Below are 19,647 nucleotides of genomic sequence, written 5' to 3'. Positions count from 1 at the left end.
TCTCAGGAAATATTTTACAATAGCATTTGTAATAGCTCATTTATAAACCACTTTTAATATCTAAAGACAATGATTAACCAAGTAATTTAATTCCAGGTAAAATGATAATTCAAAACAAGGGAAATTCTACCCTAGTTTTTAGTCTCTCATGATTTTGTTATTTCTTTGGATGCTTATCATTAACATTACAAATTACCTGTTTATTCAAATAATCATCACACAAAAATATTTTATGTAATAAATATCCTTAATGTATACATATCAGAATTTTTATTTTTATGTGTTTAATTTCCATAAACTTTGTACAATGAGTGCTGGTTATTCATTATTATTTATCAACCAGATTTAGTATAAATTATTTCTTATTCAATGTGACATGATATCAACACATTTTATTTTGGTTGTTATTTAATGGTCTTTAACAAGTGCTGTTATATGTTAATACACATACAGTTATACCAGATTATTAGTTTATGACTGGTAAACATTTAACTGACATTTTGTTGACATAATTTTGTGTTTAATAGCATGGAGCATCATGGTTTTTTTCAGACTGAAAATTTTTCCACAATGAGGACATGGATAGCTACGGCTATCATAGGAAACACGGTTGTGAGAAGCCCAGTGAATTTCCATGTCATCTTTGCTGGCAAACCAAATTCCACACTGAGAACACTGGATAGCAGTGGTGGAAGAAAAACCTCTGGATCGTAATCCTGAATGAAAATAACAAGAACGTTTTTATTCAAATCCTCAGCATTGTACTTAATCAGTATATGATATGTACACACATATAACCTTATAAGAAATTAAACAGTAACATAAAATTAATATCATTTCATGTTATAATGCCAATATAATCTGCATGAGCAACATGGTTAACAGGAACAGTCTCTTTAGTTCTGTTACTTTTTTGCAATGAAAGTTTTATTCACTGTAGAAAATTCAAAGAGAAATAGAAAAACCTTGTAAAAAGTACATAAACTAACTAGTGAAGCAAATTAATGTTTAAAAAGCATATTTCTTCTAATTAATACAATTACCTAACTGAAATTGCCCATCAAAATATTTTCAAATATTTTATACGAAAAATCAGAGTATAACCTCAGAAACATTTCACTTGATGATGTTCAGTAGAACCCGAGCACTAACTGATATTCTAGAACCTCTTGAAAGTACTTCACTTGATCCAACAAAATATCAGTACAATTTACAAAACATAAAAAATTAAAAAGATAAGTTAAAAATTTAAATTGTTTACGTGCTCATGATTTATGTAGCTCAAGAGATTTTAAAATACTTTCTCAAGGAACTATTCTAATCTTTTATTAAATCTCACAAAAAATGCAAAACTTGTACAGTTTGAAGCCATATTGTAGTACAGTTTTTTTTGGTAAACTGCATTATGTACTTAGTACAATTAAGAATTCAAAAAGATCTAACTTTTTAAAATAAATTACTTCATAAATAAACCACAATAAAAATCCAAATCTTCTGCTTGCCTGCAAAAAAAGTTAGAACATTGAAGTTTCAGTTTGTATTAGGCCATGATTATTCAGATGTTTTTTCAGATCTCCTGGCCAGTTGAATATTTTGCTACACTTTGGGCAGCCAAAAGTTCTTTTTACTGGCCTGTGCATCAGTAGATGCCGTCTTGTATTATATCGGTTAGAAAATACTTTTAGGCACAAAGGACAAGTTTTTTGTTTGATGAATGAAGATAAGTCTTTCCTCCATGAGTTCTCAAGAGATTTTTCCCAAAAGGCCACAAGTTGACTTTCACTTCCTATAATAAACAGTAGCTGAATTAATTTTTTTGTAGAACGTGTGCATGTGTGATCCTTAGCTTGGTACAAAGTGTACTACTATTCTATGATGTTTCATTAAATGATCATTAAACATTAAGAGTAATTTACTAAAAAACATAAAATTAAAAATAAAGTAATATAAAGAAAAATGTGATAATTTTATAGTTGGTGTACTTCATTAACAATTGTCTGTATGACTGTTTTTTACATATCCAACAATCATATACATGTATCTAGCACAGATATAATAATGATTGAATCATGAACATAGTCAATTTACTAGACAATTTCTACTTGTTTTGCACTGTTCTACATAAATAAGAGAATTTATGTTCTAGCACAGCTGTGAATGAAGTCTTTGTTATGTGTAAGTACACTTGGGTGACTAGTTAGTTCACTAGTACTGTTAAATGCAAGTTATATTTCAGTAATGTACTCTCTTCTGACAACTCATTTAATCTTAAAGAACAGGATAACTGCATAGCTGTCTCTACTCTCAGCCAGTAGACTACACAGACATAAGATACTGAAAACCACATTACCAAAGGCTAAAATATTTCCTTAAGTTCTAATGTATCCGACAATTAAGATTATGATATAAAGAATCACTATTTAACTTAGTTCATGTAATTTATTTTTACGTGTACAACATTTAAAAAAATATATATGCTAGGTATCATTCTAAAAACAGTTTAAATGCAGAAATTTCTCTGAAAATGTAAAATCCTGCAATTCTTGTTGTCAATGTTTTCTAAACAGAAAAAATCTAATTTCTTCCATCATTTCTAGTTGAAATGCTACATCCGAATGTTCAAGAAAAAACTTTTTCTACGTCTTAACATATATTTCCTTTCAAACCAGAATTTCTAATGATATTATCATTTTGCAACACCTGCATCTCTTATTTTTTAGTTTCTTTACACATAAAGCACAAAATGAATAATATCAGTATTTCTTTCAGAATAATTCTCAGACACAAAGTATGCAGATAGGTCCTTTATTGTACTGTTATCAGATACTGATAATCTTAACCTGTAATATGCAGAAACATCATTAAAAAAATTCACATTGAGTTCAAGCATATACAGCCGTGATAAAAATCTGCACTATCTAACTCACAAGCCATCATAAATATAACAATATTACTTAGAATATAACTTAATGATAAGTTACAGTCATACAAGTTTTATCCACTTTTTAGATTTTATGCATTCTTGTAAGAAGGAAGATTACAACAGTGTGGAACACATACTAGTATACTTATGCCGTGTATATAATCACAATCTTATACATCCAGCAATAACCAACTTCTGGGCTATTAACTGTTCAACGTAGAAAGCTTAAGTACACTGTAAGCATACATGTATGTAAAGTTTATCCCTTCGTATTCTTCTAAGTCACCACTTTATGTCTGCTGCTGGTGAGAAAGAACAAGGTGTCTTTTCAAGTGTGCTTTTCTGGTGTAGGAGCGATTACAATATGGACATGGGAAGTACCTCCACTGCTTGTGTTGAAAGTACTGGTGGGTTGCTAGAGAGGCTTTTGATGACAATGTCCGTCCACATATAGAACAGAATATGCTTGATTTTCCTCTGACTTCTGGAAAAAGTCTTCTAACTGATGAGTCTCCTTCCATAATAATGCCTGGAACAATTAATGTTTCTTCAAGCTAATTCTCTCAAATAGTTATAACAAACTTGTAAAAATGATGAAATAAATGCCAGTAATATGAATCTTGAAATGAAAACAAACATTCTGCAAAAAAAAAACTTATGAATTCACTGCTTTAGTGTAAGATTTTACTAATTTTTTAGCCATTAACACTACTTTTAAATCAACAACTGAATATTTTGATTATTCTTTGGGTCATGTAAATACTTAATTGTACAAAAAATGAAAATAATAAATTATCTTTGCTAGATAAACAGTAAAACAAAACTTCATTTATCTCACAATTAAACATTCTGAATTAAGGACTCATGTTATGAAATTACAGTGAATGATCAGCTATATTTCATGAAATTGTTCATTCTTATACAGAAATAACAGATGGAAGTGTGCCAAAAATTTCCTGAGATACTCCTTTTTGATAACAGCTTCACAACTAAATATGTTTCTCATGGATCGTTGGTTAAAAGTGAACAAATAGTAGAATAATAAATACAAGTGTTATACATCTCTGACTGGTTTGTTTTAGCACAAACTTACACAATAGGGTTTCTGCATTCTGTCCACTGCAGGGAATCAAACCCTGTATTTTAACATTGTAAGTTTACTGCTTACCCACTGGAGGACATACACTTTTGATATATATATATATATATATAATTACACAATTATTAAATAGGTTTCACTGTTTATATTTATACTTATGTACACTACATTTTCATTATAACTTGAAGTTTTTTAGTCTAAAAGAAGAAGCACACTGTGTCTTGACAACAAATAAGAAATACTTCTTTCTTTTTTTATTAACTATTTTCTGTTTCTTCAACTTATTTCTTATTATAGTTTTTTTTATCCTTACCTGCTGCATTAGTTTTTAATTTTTCACCTGGCGAGTAACACCATCGCAGACAAGTTACATTTAAACTCATTACCTTTCAGTAATAAAATACCTATACAGTCAGTGTTTAAACTTAAACTCAGTAACATTTGTTTAAGTACAAAGCTATACAATGTGCTATCTGTGCTGTACAGGCTTGTGTATCAAACCCTGATTTTTAGCATTGTAAGCCCACAAGCTTTCTAGTAAGTCAATTTGGGGTAAACTCAGTAATATATTACTTTAACTACTGTTTAGAATATGAAATACTGTAGAATTCTTTCAGAAACTTAGGCTTTGCTAGTATATAACAGAGTCAAGTTAAATATGATCCATAATGTCTCTAGCAAACAAATTCAGGGGCACACTTTTCTAAATGATTTTACTGAGCTTGCTACAATATCCACTAATCACATGCACATAAGAATCATGGTAATGTAGCTTGTTAGAGCAAGGGTAGATGCAACAAAATCAGCAGGACTAATGTATGGAAAAAAATTGTTACATATATAAAATATTTTATAAAGATAAAGTTACCCATCTTTATTTGGCTGGATCACTTAAACAAATCAGAAAAATCTTCAGTATTAGTAAAACAAACAAAAAAATACCAAATTTGAAAGAATATAAAAAAAAACTTACCAGTTGGTGTAAGCAAATTACACAGATAAAAACCCAGATAAGTTGTTTGTCCAGGAGAGATAAAAGAACAAATAAGCACACAATGACAAAAAACGAAGCAGTAATGAAACTTAAACAAAAATAGCACTTACAAAAAAAATCAAAAAATCTAGCTTTCATAAAAACTAGTTATGTTAATAAAAGACTAATTTTCTATACACTGCATAGAAAGGAAATCATAAGTCTCTAAAATCAGCAAGTGTTTTGTTTTTAACGTCTAACCTTTGCTTATACTATTTACTTTTCAGATAAACAAAAACAAATGGGTGTTAGGTATTCTTTAGTTTTATTCATTCTATTACTTAACATAAAAAATGTAAGAACATCACTTTACAAATATCAAGAAGTAAGGAATTACCAGTTTTAGTTCTTTATACAAAAACATTTACACACATTACAAATGAAAAGATCAATAAAATTAAAACCATAAATTAATAACTTTTCAATTTCATTATCAATCCTGTTCTTTTTAACTGCTTTTATCTGATAATAAATACATCTTTGTCGTTACTCGAGAGTAAGATAAATTTCACAATTTATGATTACTTATTTTGTAGTAATTAGAGATTATAAAACAGCTTTGTACACATAAATGAATGAAACACATCACTGTACATCTAACAATCAAAACGTGCATTTTTAAGCATGTGGTAATTACTACATATATCTAAATACTTCAAAAGTACATAAAACACAACTCAATATGCATGAAAATCAACAAAAACTCTTTCTGCAGTCAGAAAACCAAATTCCATATGCTTTCAGTAAAATGCTTATAATGGTGAACTTGACCCACATCCTTAAACACATAATTAATGGAATATACTACTAGCTTTGCCAAGTCAATTAAACACACCACTGTATATGTCACAATACTACAATTCATTTCACATAACAGAACAGTCAGTAAAATAAAGCTTTGCATATAAAGGTATAAAATGTCACTTCTGGAGATATGAAAGACAAAATTGAACATACTGTTATATAAATGTAGCTGGTAGTTGAAAATACACCTTTGGCAATCAGTGCATTTTTAAACAATTAATAAATGAAACATGTTTCTTCAAGAAAATGAGAATTAATATCATAATCACTCTGATCAGAACAAAAATATTCAACTCACAGTCTGGATACTTACTTTGCCAGACAAACTGTAATAAAACTTAAGCTCAAGTGGTAACAGTAATTCAGTTACCTGAATTACTTTGTTAAACATGCTGGAATATTAAAGTTCAATAATACAGCTTATTTATGTATATATATATATCATTCCCATTCTATTAACTAGAAAATCACTGTGCCTGTAAACAATATTATTATATGATATTAAGGCACAGTTCCATAATTAGGCCATTACACATTACTGTTTACAATATCAAAGCTTGAAATATATAAAATAAAGTGTAATTAAACATTATAAGGTAGTTACATCAGACCACATCCTCACCAACAACTGTCTATAAGCATAATACATAATGTAATAGTTGAAATGTTAATTGGCACACTTTCCTTGCTGGAAATTCCAGTATGTAGTGTTAAATGTCTTGTTGTGTCCAAGGGCACGAGAACTAGGGATGCTGCTCGTGCATGGTTACCATCATAATACAAGCGTTTCATTCTATTTAATGGTTTTCATCACCCCCACAACAAAAATTTGTTAAAGCATCAATGGTTGTGACACTACATGCCTCATTGTACTTTATACTACCAGCAGTCGTACTTCTAGTGTGAAAAATGTTTTTTGTAAACCACAATAAGATCAACTCATGCCACTTCTCCTACAAGTAAGTTCCTTTTTCAAAAGTTTATAATTTATATTCTATTGAATTCTTCAAATTTTATAGTTTGAAAACATTTCAAATTCTCTTAATTCCTGTGATGAGAAACCCAAGTTTCACAATTTGAGTTCCTACAACTTCAATTCCATTTAGTAACTAAAGATAAACAATTATCTATTAGCATCACTTAGTGTCATATAAAATAGTCAATTAACTGAAATAACAATTAAATCATTTAATGTCATGAAAATAATCAGTTAATTGAAACTGTTTCCGATTGTTATTTTTACACTTATTCAACTATCCAAGTAATATTGAAATATTGCCATTATGATTTTTTCTTTATTATTTGTAATTAATTCAAAGTTGTTCTTCTTAATCAATTAATATCACAGCTCATGAGAAAAATAATCAACATTTCCAATTATTATATATTTAGATAATTTCAAATCTAATGTAAGAATAATCAATTAGTTGATTGATTAATTAATTGATTAATAAGTGCAAGAATTAAATGATTATCAAATTCATTGATCTGCCAGCTGTACCAACAACTACACCTTTTTTTTTCAAAATTTATATATAATTTTGGTGTACATGTATACACATTTGTTAAAATGAAGCATAGAAGTAATAACTTAATCAAGTTGAAGGTGGTTTAAAATTCATTGGAGGGTTTCAAAAAATTCTTGGTGTCCACAATCATTGTTTGAAGTCTCATGGCATGAGCTACGCGCGTATGACGGTACAAGTTGTTTTTCCACTTGAAAACCATGGGGCACATAGGACAGCGATGGGCTGTTAATTCATGCATACTTTTGTGTTGTTTTAGACCTTTAGTTGTTGCAAAACAACGGCCACAATGGGAACATGCCATAGATGTGTGCATCTTGCTTCGTTCATAAACAGAAACAGTGAAGTTATGGTAACCTGAAAAAACAGTTGTAACTATTCAGACTTACTTTACTAACTTCCTACACTTTTCACACATACACTTAATTCTTTCGAATTATGAAAAATGATATTGAGAATATTTTTCACAATAACTCACTTAAATACTCAACATCATATACTATATCAAAAACTAAATAATATTCAATTACTTAATGCATAATATCCTAATCCACTGGATGATAAATTTTATCTGCACTACTGTACTTGACTACATACAGTGTACATTTATTTATATATACAGTAATTGTGCAAAAAAAAGAAAGAAAAAATACTTTTATTACAAATTTGAAGAGTAACATTTCATTCTGTGAGTCCACATAAAATTACCAAATCTACAATGACAAGTTTCTACAGTGGAATTACTGAATGCTACCTTTCTACCTGCTAAAACTTTCAAATTACCAAAATAAACATATCTTCAAAATAATTTATGCACCGACTTGCTAAATGGTTCATTTCTTTGATAATTATAGGATGGCTAAAAACATACGAGCTACATCCAAAACAAATGTCAATAAAAATCTTGACAATGTTACAATTAATTAAGAGCAAAAAAAACACAAAAACTGATGTATTTTGGCACAATGAAAGTTAAAAAGTTTTATTATTAGTTACCAGCCAACAAGTTTCAGTAACATAGCTGCCATCATCGGGGCTGGTGTCTAGCTTTCATTGTGCCAAAAAATGTTGATTTTTGAGTTTTTTACACTTACTTTAGTAGCAAAATGTGCCTAAAAAATTATGCCACAATTAATCTCATTAAGTATTACTGGGTTTCCCATGTATTTCAAACAAAAAATTAGTGCTTTCACACTTTTTATATCACCTTTTGTACTGAGGGTTGTGACAGGAAAAAGGACAAAACATTAAACAATATGATGCCATATGAAGACCCCACTGATAATGAACAATATGCTAAAAATAAAACAGTAAGTTTATGTAAATGAAAACAAACAATGCAAGCAAAGTTTTGCATACATTCTTATCTGGGCCTAATATCTACCTCTAGTCCAATTATACATTTTACAAAAAAGTACTTGATATACACTGTATAAAAAAATATAAAAAAAACCACTTAAAAATGCTTATTTATTCATTACTTTAACAACATATGCACAGAGTGAAACTACAGTCAGTACGAAAGCAGATTGGACAACATAAATTTTTATTGGAAATTTCCAAATAATTATAAACTCATCTGATGGTACAAGATACTTAAAATCTCTATAAAAGGAATTCATGGGTACAATTTTCTAAATGACACTTCTACTAGGCTGGCTTAAGAGCTCCATTGGTTATGTGTATATAATAATCATAGTGCTTAGACCTAGTAATTATTAAATAACTTTCTTTCAATGTTAAGCTTCAATGAAAAAAACTGTAACTAAACATTTATCAAATTTCTTGCAGTAACTACACTAGTGACGGTTCACAGCTTAAACATCATACGATTAATCAACCTTTATTAGCTGTTGTCTAGTAATCTTAATATGGTATCTGACTATAATTCTGTTACTTTTTTATTTACTTCGTGCATAACTATTTAAGATGACTATGTAACAGGAGGCACATTAGAATAACAGTTACACTAACTTGTAAACACAGTATTTATCTGGCTCACAAAACTTCAATTGCTTACTTTTTTTAAGAGGAATACAAGTTAAAAATTACATTACTATAGAAATACGAGTAATTTTTTGCAATTTTTTAAATAATGAAATAGTTTTCCTTTTTTTGACTTTTTTCTTTTAAGTTAGCAAGTAAAGATATTTATAGCTACACTTGGACGGAAAAATACAAAATGATGTGGCTGACCAACAGTAAAGGAAGTTTCAGCTTATTTTAATAGGTAATAATTCCTCATAGTCTACCAGAGTATTTTTGCAAAATCTAGTTTGTCATAAAAACATAGTCAAAGGAAAAAAAATCCTTAGAGGACAGTTATATATTTAAAATAAAGCCTTCAGTTACAAAGGTATTATCTTTTTCATAAGTGAATTTTGGAAATTAACATTAAATCTACATACAAGAATTACAAAAATTCTTAATAGTAAAAATAACCTTAGGCACATACCAATGTAAAATTTATTTTTTTGCTATATCGTATCATAAATAATCACTACAATATATTGTACACAACATGTACAAGCAAAGTACCTTTATTTCATTCTTTTGTTTTATCACAAGTACTTTTTAGTACATTAAATGAAAACACATAAGCTGAATTATTTTTAACTAACAAATCATGTCTTTACCTAGTATTACTCTAAAACATAAGACAGAAACAGTACGTCTAAATACCTTACATTTCTACAAATACAATATAACCAGTTAATCAAGGATGACATTACCATATGTATTTGCATATTTGAAATGAAGAAACAACAACAAAGAAATGAATACAACAGAAACAGCACTTGTTTAAAATGAACAAATCAGTAAAATATAAAAATACTCTCAAGGATAACGTCAGATTGTACAGGTAATTTTATTTCATAGGTAAAAGTGAAGACTATTTTAAACCCTCAATGAAACTATATTTAAACAAAGTTTCTTACAAAAAAAATTAACCTCTTCACTGTGAAATCTACACCACAATACCTCTTACATATACACATCTCTACATCACTTGAGTCAGCTTATTCAGAAACTTGCGTAGTATCTTCACAATGTTAAAACCATAGTTATACAGTAATTATTACCCAATATTATTGAACAAACGTTACAGATAAATATAAAAGTTTTGTTCAATTTTAGAGTATATAACAACAACTTTTTTTTTTTCTGCTATACTGAGGAATTTTTAAACTAAACTTAACCTACAGAAGTTCATCTCAAGTTAATATAATTTTTGTTTAATTTCTGCACAAAGATACAAGGGCTATCTGTATTAGTCTTCTCTAATTTTGATGTGATAGAACTAAAGGAAAGACAGCTAGTCAACACACCACTACTGACTCTAGGGCTACTCTTTAAAAATGAAAAGCGAGATAGACCTTCATATCATATACCCTCACAGTTAAGAAGGCAGGTTTGTTTGGTGATATATTTCAACCCTACAACCTGCAGACTGTGAGTTGAAGGCCCTAGCCACAAAGTCATAAACAAATATCTTGATATGACATTAGTATAAAGGTTTGATAAACCTTCATTTAGCATACTGAAACATCTGAAAGTCAGGTAGGAGACAAACAATAACATAACACTCTAGTATTTGTAAACATTATGCTTATATGCTGGGATATCTGTGAGTAAGTCAAATGTCTAGTAAACCTATTATTATTTTTGATAGAAAATCAGTACAATGTTAGGTGTAATGGGGTATCAAAAAGAGGAAAATCAAAAGTTTAATCAATCTTAGGTTAGATTACTGATATATCTAATAATAAATAAAAGAGCTAATAAATTGTGAGTTGAGTTACCTAAGAGTAAGCTAACAGTTTAGTAAACATTTAAATAAAATTGACCAACTCCTTTGCTTGATAAATTCTTTCACATTTAAACAAAAAAACATTAATAATAATGAATGTATAACATTACAGATATTACAGATGTATAGTAGGAGAAAAATAACTGAAACACAATTACAATAATGATGAAAAAGAAAAACCTGTTCTTAATTGTGCTTTAAAAGTTTAGTGTTTATTCTTTATGATAAAATCTGCACACAATAATTAGGCATACCAGCTACTTCAGCACTGGATGACAACTGTATCTTAAATGATATGCTAAGTTCCTTTTGTACTGAAATTTGGCAAAGCACTGTGGGCAATGAATCTTGTCCATATGACGCTCCATGTGTAGTCGCAAGTTAGCCTTTCCTTTGAAAGTTTTTCTACAAATTGTACAAAGAAATGGATATTTTGCTGGTCCTGAGTTGAGATTAAATCTTGCTCTTGGTTGGTAACTCTCATTCATTGAATCTAAAAAACAAAACAGTTATGTTATCAGGCTGGAATTCATTAAAGAAATCAATCAAGGATCCAAAGGTTATCAGATAAGTTTAATCAGTAAAGAAACTGAGAAACTCCTTTCACCTAGAAACAAGGATTCTTAGATCTACTCCAAGTAAAAGAAAAAATATATGTTGAAAACACTGATTTATTAACCATCTTATATTATAAATGAGAAAGTTTAATCTTTAAGTACACAAATGCACAAAATTATGCCAAAAATATATGTTGGTATTAACAGAAATGAAACTGGAATTTCATAAGAAAGTATGAAACTTTTAACCCTTTTTTGTAATTTTTTTACGACACAAATCATACACTTTATAAACAGTTCAGGTAATTTGGTATTAAAACAAAATATATTTAATTATTATTTTATGTTTTGGAATACAAATTATTGGTCTTTAACACACAGGCCTTAAAACAGCTATGGTATTTTAGTGCGACAATTTTTATATGCATCAAGTTAAAAGTAACAAATGAAAGAAGTAATAAATTGAATACGATATACTTTAATAATATATTTCTCTCAATGAAAGCCTGTATATTAACTAATGAAAGACGAATGTTTGTTAGATTTATTTTAAAAGGGGTAATACTTACTGGAGAGAAAGTGTATTATTTTGTTATTGTGAAGAGACTCAGTGATGAGTGAAGTTTTGAGTGAGTCTTTTTTACATAAAATAATTTCCATAATTTTAATGTAGTTAAGCCAAACTAGTATTTGTATTTGAAATTAAAAAATCTAGAGAAAAGTTTTAAGTAGCAATAATGAAAATGTACTAATATATATTCATTTTCTGTTTTTATCAGATCATTAAGTAATCTTAAGGAGTAATAAGAAAGGGCAACTGATGTCATTTTTTGAGCTGCAGCCAAAATATATAGTATTTACCAAAATTATTTTTCTGTTTTCCAAAATTACCCATGAATCATGTTAACTAAAAAATTAACATTCAGTGGATTTTCATATTTTATTTCTAATAGAACCATGCTTAAGGCTAATTCTTTTAAATTAATGAATCGTGTAACTATAAATAATTTTCACTAGTATGTATCTATTTTTTGGATTTTGTGCAAAGATACACAAGAGGTATCTACAGTAGCTATCCCTAATTTTGAAGTGAAAGACTAGAGGGAGTGTATTTTCTCATAGCAAAGCCACTTCGGGCTATCTGCTGTGTCCATTGAGGGGAATCGAACCCAATTTTAGTATTGTAAATCTGTAGACTTACCACCATCCCACTGGGGAGTGACTAGAGGGAGAGAGCAACAAGTTAATATCACCCATTGCTAACCAAATAATGAAAATTAACAGTCACTCTTATAACACGCCAGTCTCAAAGTGCAGAGTGGGATTTTGTTGGTGGTAATGGATTCAAATTACACAACCTCAGCTCCACAGTCCGGTATGCTAACAACTGTCTGGTCTCACACATTTTTACTAGTAATACAACATATCACACACACACACACATACATAATGATGAAAAGATGAATGTACGTGAGCTTCCTTCGATTTCAATCTTCCCGAGATGGAAAGAAAAATAAACATGTTTCTTATAAATGTCTTACATAAAAAAATTAAACAACTTAATAAACAGATCACATTCTAAAAAACGACATAAAAAGAATATTTCACACACACACAAATCACACCTGAATAGTACACTTTGAGGTTTCAGGCACAGAAGCTACTTTGAAGACTGACATGTCCATTTAAATAGCTTAACTTTTTGACACTCATATAAAAACATTTTCTATATAGGAAGGGAAAATCTACAAGCTTCATCCACTCATCACGATAATTATTTCAGATATATATACATGTTTGTGTGTGTAAAAATGGGAAATTGTACTTCTTTAGTCCTCAAGCTCGTTTGTATTTACAAAAATGTGGCTATAGTCCATCTTCAATGTTACTAAAGCAAGAAACACAATTCAGCATGCTATAACACTAAAAACAAATTACTTACTCAGTAATATACTAAATTAACATAACTTGAATAGATTTACAGGATAGAATCTACATGTATAGTTTCTTATATAATTTGCTCTATCCCCAAAACAAACAATACCCTGTAAAGTACTGTGCATAAACATATAATTTAAAGTTCATTATGGTGATTAACTAAAATACCAAACATTTAAATAAGTAATTGAGAATTACTTTAAGCATACAGACCACAACTACAGTTCTTTGACAAATTCATTTAATTCATAAATGAACACATTTTTTGTAAAGCATTTTTTGAAATTTTTTATTATACCTATGTGTAATGACTGAAAAATCTTTAAAAATAGTCAAGAACCATTTTGCTAATTTAGCAATAATATTTTTGTAAATAAATGCTCATTACACATTATCCAGATGACGATTTTTGCAGTATTTTCGAAGATGAAGGATAAGAGATTGTCTCCATTTAAATTTTATGAAGCATGATGGACACTGATGCATTTTTTTCCATGACTGTGCATATGCTGTTGGAGGTAACGTCTTGCTTTGAAGGATTTATGACAAATAGGACAAGTCTGTGAAGCTGGGAAAACTCTAGGTGAAACTGTCCACATTAGGTGTTCTGAAAAAATAAAAAAAAGCATGAGAATACAGGACACAAATATATTTAGTCTAAATTCAGTTTACAGTGTGACTTTAAATGCATTATTGTTTGTTTTCCACTTTAATTTGCTTTTCATTTCTTATCTCACATAACTCCTTTTCTAAAGTAACTCAAATCTCTCAAGTATTGATCAATTTAACTAACAGTTTTCAATGAAATGTACAATCAAATTCCTAAATTTACACTGTCACATCACACACAAAACACAACCTAAACTGCTTGATTATTTGTTGATAGTACCACAGATCTACTTACATAAAATGTATATGGCACTGAAAAAATACTTTTTTTACACAGCAAATTGTATACACATATATATGATCGAGCAACAAAACATTACATGAACAATGATAAACACACAATTTCTTCTAAATACATACATGGTAAAACTTACAAAAACTGGAGTAATAAAGAAATGCTTGACTCATAAAACCCACATAAGAGAGATTAATTCTTAGCAAACTTTCGAGGAATTATTTTGTGGTAGGAAAGATTGTTTCATAGCTAGAAGTCTTCCAACATATATCACACAGGTAAAGTTATCTTTTCACCCTATGTATATCCAGATGTTTGTTGTTGTTTTTTACACACTGTACAGAGGGTTTTTCTTGAAATGAAAGCCTAATTCCAAATAGTGGATCAATCAATCTCATCTTCTTACCTATAAGTTCAAGTTAAACAATATTATAGACATAACAATATTCTTAATTAATGGAAAAAAATAATTTTCTAAATTTAAACATTGTTGGCCAGCAAAAACAATGTGCCCGAAGAAAATTATATATTCATACAAGTCAACAAAAAGCATACAATCAACCATGTAAACAGCTTAGAAACAACACATTTCTTCCATTTTCATAATTTTGCTTGTAAATAATAGTTATTGTATATCACCAAAAAACTTCAATCTTTCAACTGGTTCTCTTAAGTTGAAACAGTGCTCTTTCATAGTTAAACAACTTCAAACAAAGTTTTTAAAACTAAAAATTTATGTAGAAGTTAGGCTGCATATAATATACGGAAAAAATCTAAACTTCTTCTTTTTTCTTTTTTTTACAGCCATCTTTTGCAAAAAACATTGTGAATGATATTGCATACTTACCAGGAATGTTGTGTTACAAGGGTATCTTACTAATTCTCTGTTTCTAAAGTATAAATGAGAATATTCTCCCATTTTCAGTATATTTAAACATAATTTTTGAAATAAAATGATTAAGAAGCTAAGTCTTGTGATTTTTAAAATACATTTATATGCACACTTAGAAATGTTTGGAAATACAAAACTAATTATCACTACATTATGTATGACATTCAAAATTACAAATAGTTTTCTGTGAAACCTTCATATTATCTAACATTTTGACAATGTTTATTTGTCCGCTGTGATGGCAAAGATATTAAGCCCTACAGAGAACATTCAGAGACTATACAGACACTCTAACAATCTTGTCATGAAAAGGTTACTTTGACCACAGTATTGCAAAAGTGTAGGTGTGTGTTATTTGTGGTGATAAGGCAAATTTGACTGTTTGTGAAGATTAGTGTGTGTATTATATTTGGAAAATTACAGTATTTGACTTGAGTACAGCATATGCCTCCTCTAAGTTTGGTTTTTAATATAAAAAAAATGGTTTCAGCAGAAAAGATATTAGGATAAATCACAAATGGAAGGAAGGGAAAAAATAGTTGTTTAAACTTTTCTTTCAATCTAAAATTCCAAATCTGTGGCAATATTATGTAATTATGTAAAATCAAAAATGTCTTATTCACAAACAACACAAACACAAGAAAGTATTTAGAAAAGTCAGAAACTAATAGTTTAAAGCAAGAATACCATAAACCTACTAGTAACTGTCATAACAATTTTCAAAATAATAATTATGAATATTTTACATTGTTCTTAACAGAAATTCTGTTTTATTCAACATAATCATTTATCAGTGCTATTCAACCAAACTTCTTTATATTTTTAATATAGTAACACAATATATTCAGTAGTATTCAAACTAATATTTTTAAATAACAAGCCTTAATTGCCTTGGTATGATGTTTCAAACAAGGCAGGCTTGGCCTTGTTATTGGATGTTTTTCTTAAACCCAGAAATTAATATACAAAATACATGCCTCATACATGTATTAATATTTGAGTTCTTTTGATATCACATTTGATTCAAGGATCATATATATATATATATATATTTCTGTTATGACATCATTGTTACGACTGGAAATTACAATGGATTTTATAAAATAATTTTATGGCTTAATATATATATATATATATGTCATTAAAAAATGATGGAAAATTTTTAAATGGGCTAAGAAAATGAAATTAATTTTAAAGCATTACACACTAGAATAAAATTATCTTGTATTTATTATATCAAAATGTTTTTATATTTGTACTGTACATTAATTTAAGTGGTAAAAACAATATGAAATAAATTAGTACCAGAAAAGAAATTAAATGAATTAAAGTAAGATTATAACATGAAACTCTGATGATGTTTAAGTTACTGAAGGTAAAAGTTTGATGATGAAGAACCCACTTCTTAGTACTAAGAGTTTGGAGACAATTTGACTAGGTAACTGACAAGTACCTGACGATGACATAATATTTACAATAAAGTTTTTTCATTACCCAGTCAAGCCATCCCCAAAATTTTATTTGAAGGTAAAAGTGTTCCTCAAAGTAATACTTTTAGAAATAGACATCTTTGATTGATTAACATATTACATCACAACTAAATATAACTTTATTTAGTACAAACATGATCATCATTACACCAGATATTTTCTTATACATTAATGGGGAATTTTATCAATTTGAGACACCAATATACTACAGTACTATGTTAAATCACATACATCTCTAAAAAATCATAAATAATCAAATCATGTATTACTACTGCTGTTAATAATTAATCCATATATTGGTTGTTGAATATATATACACAAACTGTCCACATAACTATTTTTTTTTAGCAGTGCTTAAAATAGAACTTAAAACAATGAAAATAAGAAGAGGTAGAAAATAACTTTTTATGGTAGTAGTGAAAATTTGTTACCTGCCTGAAAGTTAATAGAATTATCTTATTCATTAGCTGTTTACATGCATAAAAATATGTATATAAAAAAGCAAAAATTGTAGTAACAAACTGAATAGCCTACATTACTACATAGTAGACTGTACGTTCCTTAAATCACCTTGTGCTTAGCTGTTTGGGAAATTGGCACAATTATTCTTCCATATTCTACAAATATTGATAAGGCCTATAATATTTCATTTCTTTTTTCATTGAGAGTACAGTAAAAAAAAACAATATTTCAATCAAATCTGATCTGAAAAAAAAGAAAGAACTCTTTTAACATGATATCACTACATATAAAACAATTGTAAAACTTCATGTTAAATACTGCAAATGAAAAAACAACAATAATATTTCAATGAAGTCTGATCTGAAAAAAGAAAGAACTCTTTTAACATGATATCACTACATATAAAACAATTGTACAACTTCATGTTAAATACAGCAAATGAAAAAACAACAATAATATTTCAATGAAGTCTGATCTGAAAAAAAGAAAGAACTCTTTTAACATGATACCACTACATATAAAACAATTGTACAACTTCATGTTAAATACAGCAAATGAAAAAACAACAATAATATTTCAATGAAGTCTGATCTGAAAAAAAAGAAAGAACTCATTTAATATGATACCACTACAATTGTACAACTTTGTGTTAAACTAAAATATAAAGATTTATGAAGGTCTGCAAATTAATCAATAGCTACAGTACTTGAAATTTGTTTAATGATTCTAAAAATAGTTACATTCATGTATTAAACCTTTACTGTGTCTTTTCCTATTCCTCTATTCATTATTTCAAACTTTTAACCAGAGAATTTAACTTTGCACAATTTTATGGAAATATAACCGATACAATTTTTACAGTGTGTAGTAAGAAGCATCAGTCGAAAAAAAAATTGGCCAGGTTAAAAAAAACTGGTTTTGCTTTATAAAATAATCTTTCTGATTAAATTATGCATGTACTTAAAAGTATGTTACATTATATCTTCATGTGTTTTTAATATTGTGCAAAAACCAAAGTCATTTGAACAATTCTTAAACACTTTAAGGTTTTCAAGATATTAATAACAATATATTTTCTGAAACACAAATAGAAAAATAGCATCTAATGTCATAACTCCACCACTAAAACAATTTCAAGCAATCTGTACAAGTTACTTTTTCTTGTCAACTGTTCTCTTATACTTCATTCTAGCATTACAATAAAGTGAAATTTAGAAATAAATTGCAAATAACTCATTGTCTTTGCATCTCAGTGAGTTCAAGTACACCTTCATATTCAACATTACCTTTATTGCAATGGATTCCCAACTACAAAATTACCAGCTAGTCCTCACAAAAGATTTAAGCACACCTAACTAAAGATTAGAAAACATCAACATCAGTATACTTCATATTATTTCCAAATTGTAAAATACAAGTGCTGTGACAGTAATAGAATCTATTTCACAACACCACAAAACAGAAAAATTACCTATCTAGAAACTCATTATTTAAATAAAAAACAACTATATGCATCAATAACTTGATATAAGCATCTAAATAAAATTATGTTATAAATATTTAAATTTTGAAAAAACAAAAATAAAAAAAGATTTATCAATGCTACCAAAACCTCAAATGTTAACTTTTTTACAGTATTATACAACACAGAAATTTAGCACCCCTAATAATTATGGATCCAACTTTTTAACCTGTACAATATTTGAAATTCTAGTACATTTTAAATTAAAATAAGAACAAAGAATATTTTCTTAGAATCACCAGTATTCTTTCTAATGATGACATAAACAATATGTTATCCTGCAAGTTATTAAACTAAAAAGTAATTTCATGTTCAATACTGTGTGGTAACAACAAAATTTTAACCAGCACTCCCAGTAAATCATCGTTAATAAAAAAAAATATCATAAACAACCAACACTGCAATTACTGGAAAAGAATTTAAAACAAACTTAACAATACCTCATATTACAGTTTTAATTACTAGTTCAGTTTATTGTGCTGGGTTTTGAGCAATATTTTTCATATAAAAAACATATCAAACACTGAGTGGAAGAAATCTGACATACTTAAGACTGACCTATCTTCCAACTTACTTTAAGTATATAAATACAAGGTCACATAAGTATGAGTAAGAGAACCATCCAAAAATGGTCAATTCTCCTATTTTTCTGTTTGTACTGCTAATATTAATATCCTAGAAATACT

At 28.4% G+C, this 19,647-nt stretch overlaps 1 long non-coding RNA gene across 3 annotated transcripts; it reads right to left on the bottom strand.

Moving 5' to 3' along the window:
* Window positions 1-731: 731 nt before the first annotated feature.
* On the bottom strand, window positions 732-19,008 carry LOC111086847. Of its 3 annotated transcripts, none has more exons than XR_002611558.1 (5): window positions 17,548-19,008; window positions 14,080-15,001; window positions 11,451-11,689; window positions 4,996-7,742; window positions 732-3,452 (listed from the first exon to the last, which is right to left on the bottom strand). It is a non-coding gene; the product is annotated as an uncharacterized LOC111086847 (long non-coding RNA). The 3 variants fall into 3 exon arrangements; XR_002611559.1 differs by having other exon boundaries at window positions 732-7,742; window positions 14,080-14,298; window positions 14,735-15,001; window positions 17,548-19,007; XR_002611557.1 differs by having other exon boundaries at window positions 732-7,742.
* Window positions 19,009-19,647: the final 639 nt, after the last annotated feature.

Source organism: Limulus polyphemus, unplaced genomic scaffold (genome assembly GCF_000517525.1).
Source record: "Limulus polyphemus unplaced genomic scaffold, Limulus_polyphemus-2.1.2 Scaffold1483, whole genome shotgun sequence".
Classification (NCBI taxonomy): Eukaryota; Metazoa; Arthropoda; class Merostomata; order Xiphosura; family Limulidae; genus Limulus; species Limulus polyphemus.
Note: the sequence above shows the minus strand (reverse complement) of the source record. Positions and strands in the feature narration are given on the sequence as shown.